Source organism: Polypterus senegalus, chromosome 14 (assembly GCF_016835505.1).
Source record: "Polypterus senegalus isolate Bchr_013 chromosome 14, ASM1683550v1, whole genome shotgun sequence".
Taxonomy (NCBI): Eukaryota; Metazoa; Chordata; class Cladistia; order Polypteriformes; family Polypteridae; genus Polypterus; species Polypterus senegalus.
The window spans coordinates 11,529,776-11,539,735 of record NC_053167.1 but is presented as its reverse complement, the minus strand read 5'-3'; positions in this window follow the sequence as shown (position 1 = coordinate 11,539,735).

Below are 9,960 nucleotides of genomic sequence, written 5' to 3'. Positions count from 1 at the left end.
CGTATTCACTGTGTTGCCCAGCGGACACGATACGTCTGCGCTTTCGCCCTATTGCGAGTGGCAAGAGTGCCATTTAAACTAATATAGGTAGACGTGGAAACCGGGGGGGTATTCCAGAAAGCTTGGTTAACTTATCATTTGGTAAATCATAACCTCTGGGTTGATTTACCCCAAACCCGCATACCATGAGTATGTCGGTTCCAAAACACCTGAGAAGAGTAAGTTCAATCAACCTCCTACTGGTTACCCAGAGTTAATGCGCGTGCACCGTGCATACATAAAGACGTTTTCAATGGATTGCCGATTTCACGAGTCCAAATGGAAGATCAAGGAGAAAAAAAGCGAGCGGCATATTTCACAGAGATGGAGTTGGAGGTGTTAATGCAGGCGTTTGAAGAATTCAAGCCTATCATAATGAAAAAAAGTAATACGGCTGCATCGGCTAAAGAAAGAGAGTTGGCTTGGCAAAAAATAACGGACAGAGTAAATGCGTGAGTGTATTAAATTGCAAAATTGACATCGCCTCCCTTTTATTATACTGTAAAATAATGAAACACCCCTTCCGCACCCTTTTCACTGTTAAATCACTTTGAATGCATTCACTTTTCCTGCCATTCATTTCTTTAGGTTAAAATAACAATGTGTATTGACTAGGAATATATGGTTTCTTATTTAATAAGGTGTAATCCGTCTGGATGCAGAAGAACTTTGAGGCAAGTCAAAATGAAACATAAAAACATACTGCAAAAAGGTAATAGTTGATTACACGATCACTGAACTATTGATTAAACACGATTTAGTATATTCTGTCTGTCATGTAGCTAATAGAAAGCAAGCTGAAGCCCTTCTAACTGGCGGGGCCCACCACCACCTCCCCTCACCCCATCTGAGGAGCTGGCTCTGTCCCTTAATAAAGGGCGACCAGTGGTTGCTGGCATTCAGGGGCACTTCACACACACCATGCACCACAAGTAGCATGGTGAAATGTAAGTTACCACTATGATTTGTTTTCATTATATGACTTAATAAATTACTATCTCTGTCACTTAAAGGCTTCTTCAACATGCTTAATGTTTTTATGCAGGCTGACTTTATTGAACTGCATATGCTGTGTAGGCTACTGTGTGCTTAGTTGTATTACTGTGACATGGTTTTTTCCTGCATTTTTGGTTTTTCTTTGATAATATTGAGAATTTTATGGGTTGTATTTTCCTATAGATACTGATAGAGGGATTGTATTATTGGACCCTACAGAAAGGACACAGTCTGTCACAGCTGTAAGTGTTTTGTTGTCAGGTACCTTTAGTTGCTTTTAGATATTTTTTTCTTTTTGCCAGATAATGTATACTTGCATATTTCCTCTATAGGTTGAAGATGACGATGAAGAGACCACATCTGCTGTGACAGAAGTGGACAATGCTGGTGGATCCACTGAGGTATGATGCATACCATTATAATGCATGCCCCCTTTTTACATTAGAGTAACAAACTGTCATTGTCCTTTCACAGTACATACCTGGGGATTTGCCCACAGATGACGGTCCTTCAACCTCAATGCACAATCTAAGCAGTGTAAGAATTTATGTGCATTTGTCCATATTTTAATGTTATTGTCTGACAGAATCTCATTCATTTAATTATTTTTGGCTTCCTAGTTGCCAGCAAAGGAGCTGTATAAGGTCCATCTTCAAAAACAAATAAGAAAAAGTGACATGGAGATGGACCTTATACAGCTTCAAATGGAGGCGAAAAGGCTATCCATAAAAAAAGCAACATTAGAAATAGAATTACTGGAGCATCGCGTTTTAAGGTGAGAACTATATATATATATATATATATATATATATATATATATATATATATATATATATATATATATATATAAAGCAATGTAATACAAAAAACACATTTTATTTCACTTTCATTGTTTTTCAGGAAATGAACCACACCGCAGACCAGTGCACACAATTTAATAAAAGTAATTCTGAGAAATCCTGTCTCTCAAAAGTCTTCCATCTCTGTTGTATGGAAAAATCTGTAGGGGTTCCTCTGGGCCATCTTCTTCAATACAAGGAGGGTGGCTCTCTCCTCTTATAGTGGCAATGTTGTGAAGCACAACACAAGCCACTATGATGTCGCATGCCCTCTCTGGACTGACCCGGAGCCCACGCAGACACTGAAACCTAGACTTGAGGATCACTATGGTCATCTCCATCTTGGCCCGTGTTCGGCTGTGAGCCAGGTTAAAGCGTGTCTGTGGTCCAGGATCAGGTTCAGGGTAGGGTGTCATTAAGCAGGGCAGACAAGGGTATCCTCTGTCCCCCAGCAAGTAACCATTGTACTGTCCTGTAATGATTCAAGTGTACAATACAAATATAGTGCAAAGGAAAAAAAAATATTTCATAAAGCGAAACATACCCTGCTGAAATGTCTGGCATAATGATGACTCGCGGAAAATTCTGGCATCGTGCACAGATCCTGGCCATTTTGCCTCAACATTAGTAATAATGTGGGTTGCCTCACATATTACCTGTGGTTGAAAAGTGGAAAACTGTAATGAGTTTACTGATTTTAACAAGGCAAAAATTAAGGACACAAAATCCAGTTCTTATCTGCACATTGATACTATGAATAGATTTCCTATTAACATAGTCTCCCTCATTCATTGAAGGAGCTTTAATAGGAATGTGGGTGCCGTCAATGCACCCAATTACATTTGGAAACCCTGAAATAGAAAGTCATATAGGGAAGTATCAAGTGTGTGTGCAGGATGAATACATCTATAGATATAAATAGTATGACTACATATTAAATATGCGTCATGAATTTTACTACAAAGGACAAACCTGCCACTCTGTGGAATTCCTCTTTAATTACACGCAGAGGTTTATGGCCAGGGAACTGTACAAACGTGTGTAAGAAGTGTTTCAGTGCCAGACATACTGTGCGAACGGCTCTACACACAGTTGCCTTTCCCACATGCTCTGCATCGCCCACATTATACAAAAAATGCCCCGAGGCAAAAAACCGAAGTGAAATGTACAGAATGTTTTCTGTGCTAAGCGCAGACCCGCGGTTTGTGACGTGCAATATGCGGTGCCAAGAGATGGGTCAAGTAAATTAACGATTCTTTTGAAAACCGATAACGCTCTTTTAAAAAATCATTTGGAAATGAAAAGACATCAATACGCGGTCTTATTACTCTCTCCCGGCGGAAAAAACCTCGGATAATTTGTGCTTCCACGTCCACAGGATCGTCATCAAAAGGGCACGCCATGCTCAGTGACCTTCTGAAACAAACTTACCCTGGAACATAACCTGCTCGGTGGCAGGTTATCTTCAGAGAGTAAGCTGCTATGGTTACATACATACCCAGAAAGTTACCTCCGTTTTTGGAACCGAAAGTTGAGGTTATCCACTAACTTACCCTTAAACTTACCCGGGTATGTCACATAACCTGCTTTCTGGAATACCCCCCGGGTTTTCTGATGAAAAAACAATAACGTTTAAAACAGTATCGTTTATATACAACAGATTTTGGCGAATCGTTTACATGTGCAATTATGTATATCCATTTATACACTAATAATGGCAATTATTAAATAATTTTTATTATTTTTAAATAATTCCTCCCATATAAGTAACATTTTTCGGACTGCCTTCTTCCATCTCCGAAACATTTCTAGACTTGTCCTGTTCTTAAGCAACACAGTGCTGAATTATTGGTTAATGCCCGAGTCACCTCACATATAGATTACTGTAATGCAATTCTACCTGGCATCCCACAAAAATGTATCCATCGCTTACAATTTATTCAAAATTCTGCTTCCAGGATAATAACCTGTTTTAAATCCATTGCACATATTACACCTATTCTCTCTCAACTTCACTGGCTCCCTATTAACTACAAAATACAATACTAAATATCGCTCTGAACATTTAAAGCTCTCCACAACCTCACTGATCTCCTACAGACTGACACTCGTCTCGCTCACTCAGATTCTCATCTGCAGCTGTACTTTCTGTATCACACATCAAACTCAGTGCTATGGGAACTCACTTTCATAGTGCTTCTCAACTCGGGAATTCCCTTCCCTCTAATATACGTCAGCTCGATTCAAGAACACATTTTTAAACTGCCCTCAAAACTTATCTTTTCAAACTGGCATACCAATTGTGAATTTTGCACAGTTACTGCCAGTTATCTTTGTTTCTTTGCTAATTATTGCTTTTTGATTTATCATTCTCTTGTTTTAATTTTACTAAGGTTGTTTAATTTTACTGTAAGGTGACATTGAGTGCTAAGATTATAAAACGGGATTTTCTAATGGCCAAATATAACCAAAACAATTGTTCAGCCTTACCTATGAAATGTAATCCCCCGGGATCTGGTTTGGAGCGTACAGTGGTTTGTACAATCCCAAGCAGCACATGCGTGTGGCATCTTTATCCATTACTTCACTCCATAGCAGTGACACTCGCAATATGGCGACAACGTTGACGTACGATGCTGCTGGTCATGCGGCGTCCAGTAATTCTATGTCTGTGGTCAACGCTATACAGCTGTGGACCTGAGCTCCAGTTGCATTGGGTTGGCAGTGGTGTGGAGCCTCCCATGCAACTGGAGTTTTATAGGGGGTGGAATGTGGTGTTATGGGTCCACAGCTCGTTGAGCAAAGGCCATTCATTTTAAATAATCACCGCACCCGAGGCGGCTTCGTGAGGGGGGCGTTGTTGTAGCGAGCCGTGGGGCAGTCGGCGTTGTGGGCGTTTCTCACGGAGTGCACAGGTGAGGAACTGCCCACATCCGTGATTGCTCCGTGGCTAATGCTACAGCTGTGATGGCCCCTCGTCATTTAAAAAGAAGCGCGAGTCGGTTGTGAGGGTTGGAAAAATGAAAAAAAAAAGATCTAGATTAAAAAAGAGAGGAAAAGAGGACGGGGGTTACAGGGAGCGAGGAAGCAGGCGGTGCGTGTGGGTGTGGGTGTGGTGAGCGCGCGATCGAGCGCTCGAGGGCAGCTGTGAGGAAGCTGGGTGTAAGGCCGTCACCCGGGTGTTTGAGTGGATGTTGCTCCCGCTGAGCGATCAGGTAGCGGGGTGACCAGTAGAAGGCGACGAGCCGCAGAAGGCCGTGGAAAGGCAGCGGAAGTCGGGAGACTTGGTGGTGGAGTCCCCAATGTGTGGGTCCTGGCCATTGGTAGAAACTAAGTCTCGAGAACTGGGATGAGTGCCAGACCGAAGCCAGCGATCGGGAGGTCTCCAGTCTCATGTGTGTGTGTAGAAGAGGGCAGCTGCAGAGAACGTCTTGCCTGCTGCTAAGCCCAAACGGGATAAGCAGGTGAGACGCTACCAGAAAAGCACCAGACTTGTTGTTTTAAGAACTGCTTCCTAAAGAAGATTTTAACCTCTGGTTTTTAAGGATTGTGTTTTTTCTATTTATTGGTTTTACCCCCACGTTCTTTTATTGGATTATTTATTGAACTTGAAACTACTGCACTATTTATGGAACACTGTTTTGATTGTTTCTTTTAATAAAAGCACTGTTTCACTTTTAACCATCCCCTTGCTCAGATGCTCAATTATTGCCTCCATTGACTAGCTCACTCGGTTTCATTATCGACGGTGTTGGGTTCAAGGGTTCCCAAATAGCAATGGGAGCATGGAGCCAGGAGCCAGAACCCACATCGTCACAAGGCTCAGCCTTCGAGAAGGGGTGAGGAGCGCAGATAGGATAAGAAGCTTTCTGGACGCCAGTCTGGGGAGATGTTTCAAGCTTGTCCAAATGGGAGGGAGCCTAGGGGAAGACCAAGGCTGGATGGAAATTAGCCGATCTCCCTCTGGAGGCTAGACACCCTTAAACACATTTTCTCAGCTCGTATTTGCCATCTAGTGTTTCGGTCAATACACACAGCTCATGGCCATAGGTGATGGTAGGAACTTAGATCGATCGGTAAATCAACAGCTGTGGCATCCATGGGTGAGTAACTGGTCTGTCAGAGAGATCAAACTAATAAAGAAATTATGTTTTGGAGTTGTATAAAATGCTCATACTGGACAAATATTTGGAGGTTTTATTTTCAGAATTGCAATATACTTAGAAACAAAATTAACATGCTGCCAGTCCTCTATGACCTGCTGAAAATTTACATGCTAAATGGAACCCCAATTTAATAAAAAAAAAAAATCCAATACATTATAATGAAATCCCGTAATAATTCCTCTTTCTTCCTGTTAAAACATTAGATATGTTTACCTGAAAATCACTAACAGAACATGGACTCCTCTGTGGTGCTGTTGAGAATAAATACCCCCTATTGCTCACTGGCTGGCTGTTCAGACTGGTGCAGGACAATAAATAACCTCTTAATGCCAGGTGTGTCCCCACCGATCTCACCATGCCTCACGTCAGTCCCGTCTCATGTCTCATACCACCCTGGTCCTACCCCACCCAACATAACTAGCCAGTCAAACCTCTTCAAGAGAAAACCCAGTAAAGCTCTTTAAGAGAAAATCAGCACAAGGAAATGCAAAGAGCAGAGGCTACGTTTGGCCTGAAATGAGTTGTGCCAAGGGTTCAACACAGCCTTAATGTTTAAAAAGACTGGACAAATGATTAAAAGATGTAAGAAAAGTGTTTATTTGTTAATTCCATATGTGACCACGAGAGAGCAGCATTTACACATATCCAGTGTTGGTTTTTATTTTCATATTAACTTTTAATTTTCTTAAACTATTTGTATAAATATGTTTGGATTTAGATTAAAATATTATTGTAGAAGTCAGTGCAGATGTGGATGACCACTGTGTGCTGGATGGTCACTGCCTGCAGGTTCTGACTCGATGTCCAGTGTGATGGAGTAGAAATTGGAGACCCGAGCTGAAGCCCTGAGCTCCATCCAGTGAAGTGACTCCTGCTCCAATACACAGTGACACTCGGATGCGATTATCTGAATGTTCACTTTGGTTTTCTTTACAGAGGTTTATAAGCCAACACTGGGTTCCTTCTTTGCTCAAACTCAACTTGCCGTCACCTTATTGCTCTGCCACAAGAATGCGGGTTAAGTTTCAATGTCGGCCTTGCTGTTTGACCCCGAGAGAATCATACTTGCCTGAGAAACTAAAATGTGAGTTTCCATTAGTAACTGTAGTTTGTATTGTCAACACAAAGGCACTATATAATACAGAATGTCTTTCACTTTAATGTATTATTATTCTCCATTAACTTTGTAGTATTTTCTCAATATTTCTTGCTCTTTTTAATATAATCAGTTCATAAATCTCATCTCACTGATAAGTCAGACATCACCACTTGATCGATAAACGACACGGGATCAAATCCGCACAGCTTCTTTGTATTCACTCTACTGATTTGAATGACAAAGTGTTTAAATTCTCCATTCTGGACGACATGCTCCTTTTCTGATAACACATATGATTGATGTGTTGTGATGGCTGTTTAACACTCAGTAGAGTGAATGGAGATCAGCTAGTCTGAGAACTTCAGAAATCCACCACTTAGAGCAGACCTGGTGTCCTCTGGTGGCCTTAGAGTTTTACTTTAAGTCGGTTTATTGTATTGACTCATGTCTCCACCCCTCCATCAATTTCCTAAACTGCTTATCTCTTTATACATTTTTATTTATTTTAGTTTGTCTCTCACCTATCCATCCATTTTCTGGACCTTCTTTTTCCATTTCAGATTTTCAAGATATTGCAGTCTCTACCAGTCGGCTGAGGGCAAGAAAATATAAACTAAGGATGGCAACCAATCACAAGGTGTCATTACTCACTGGTCAGGGGTCAGGTTGGAGCGGAAGATCTTTGAGAAGAAGCTGAAGAGAACTTGGATATAGACATGAGGAGAACATGCAAAGAGCATGCAGGCAGTGGCTGAGGCGCCAGTGAGTGGAGATCTGAGACAACGGTAAATTTTAGAAAAAGTTTGTTTGGGTTTTGAGTTCATATATGAAAATGAACTTTCAGCCTCCCTTTAAACCTACAGTATCGATTACCACAAGTCACAACATCTGAGGACACTATCCTAATGACGAGCTAACAAAACGTCAGCAGCAGTAACAAACTAAATGGTAGCCAAAATAAGAGAAAAAACTATACAACGCAAAAGGTAGCTGGATATTGAAAAAATAAATATCAGTAATTCTCTGACACAAAAAACAGACACGTTTGAGATCAGGCAAAATGGTGACAATACAAGCATAAAAATGATGTAATTTGAAGCTCATCCATTGATGGACTGAAGATACCCTGTACCGAGGAAAGTGCCTGCAATTGCCCCGAGTTAATAAAGATGATCATCAAAGAACCCATTAAAATATTTATAAGACATTCATCCTATCTTATAAGCTTCCTTCAGCTGTTTTCAAATAGGGAATAAAAATAATATTTGCCTAAAATGTATTTTCAAAACACATTAATATTTATTATCAATCCATCCATTATCTAACCCGCTATATCCTAACTACAGGGTCACAGGGTTCTGCTGGAGCCAATCCCAGAATGCAAAGCAGGAAACAAACCCCAGGCAGGATGCCAGCCCACCGCAGAGTGCACACACACACACACCAAGCACACACTAGGAACAATTTAGAATCGCCAATGCACCTAACCTGGAAGAACATGCAAACTCCATGCAGGGAGGACCCGGGAAGTGAACCCAGGTCTCCTAACTGCGAGGCAGCAGCGCTATCACTGCACCACCATGCCACCCCTAATATTTATTAATGATCATTTAAATTTTATCATTATTTGATTGATTGTCATCATGTAACAATTTTGTTTATGATGGTTACCATCACTGCGGTGGGCTGGTGCCCTGCCCAGGGTTTGTTTCCTGCCTTGCACCCTGTGTTGGCTGGGATTGGCTCCAGCAGACCCCCAAGACCCTGTACTTAGGATATAGCGGGTTGGATGATGGATGGATGGTTACCATCATTTAGAGTGTTTGCTCCTTTGGGCACCACAATTTTGGAACTTTTGATGGCTATGCTGCTATGTGGCTGTTAAGCACATGATGGGTGTCATTAAGACACATTGAACATCAACATGCTGGTATAAATAGAGACACAACACTCTACTTGCTAGCCATGATTTGAATAAACTCTGAAAACATAACCCTTACTTTATGCGCTTCTAATCTTGCTCTGGTTTTGAAGCTTTTCCCTTTCTGTCTCCAAACTTGCTTAACGCTGTTATTTTTGGCACTCGGCTTCTTGGTCAGTGTTGTTTGGTAATGACCCTTCCTTTGGTGTTTTGACCTTGATTCATTTTCTGGTCCAAAATATTTATTCTGCTTGTGCTGCTCAGCACCTTGAAACTACACTCAGCCAGAGAACACTGCAGGGCCAATTACTCCATGCCTCAGCTAGAAACAGGCGGGCAGCACATGGCATGAAGACAATTCCAAAAACTATAAAAAGCAAGATTTTTCTACATAAGTAATTATATTGAGCCTATGATGGAAAATTGTAAAAAACAAATGGCCAGGAAGACAGCTTAGGAATGTATTAAACATTTTAATAATAAGCTTATTACATATTTTATAAAACATCTGGTGGGGCTGAGCAGCGAGTGGAAACATGAAAGTGGCATCTCACACATGCACATAGAGTTTTACAAGCACAGAAAAGAATAGCCGAAAATTAATCAAATCCATAAGTAAAGCTCAACTGGAGTAAAGCCAACATTTGACAAGAAGAAGTAACCAACAGCATGAAGTGTGGTAAAAGTTTAAAGCCAACAGTCTCTTAGAGATTCAGGTGAATGCAGAAAGCACAGAAACAACTGCAGAAAGGGATAAAGATGAATTCGGTGCTGAACGTAAATTGCATCTGCTCTCGGCCCGTTGAGGGTGCATTTATATGTTGTGTGTCCTGAAACATGTACTGTTCAGGTTTTCTGGCTGATAGTGCAGCCAGCTTCACCTCACAATATACGGCTGAT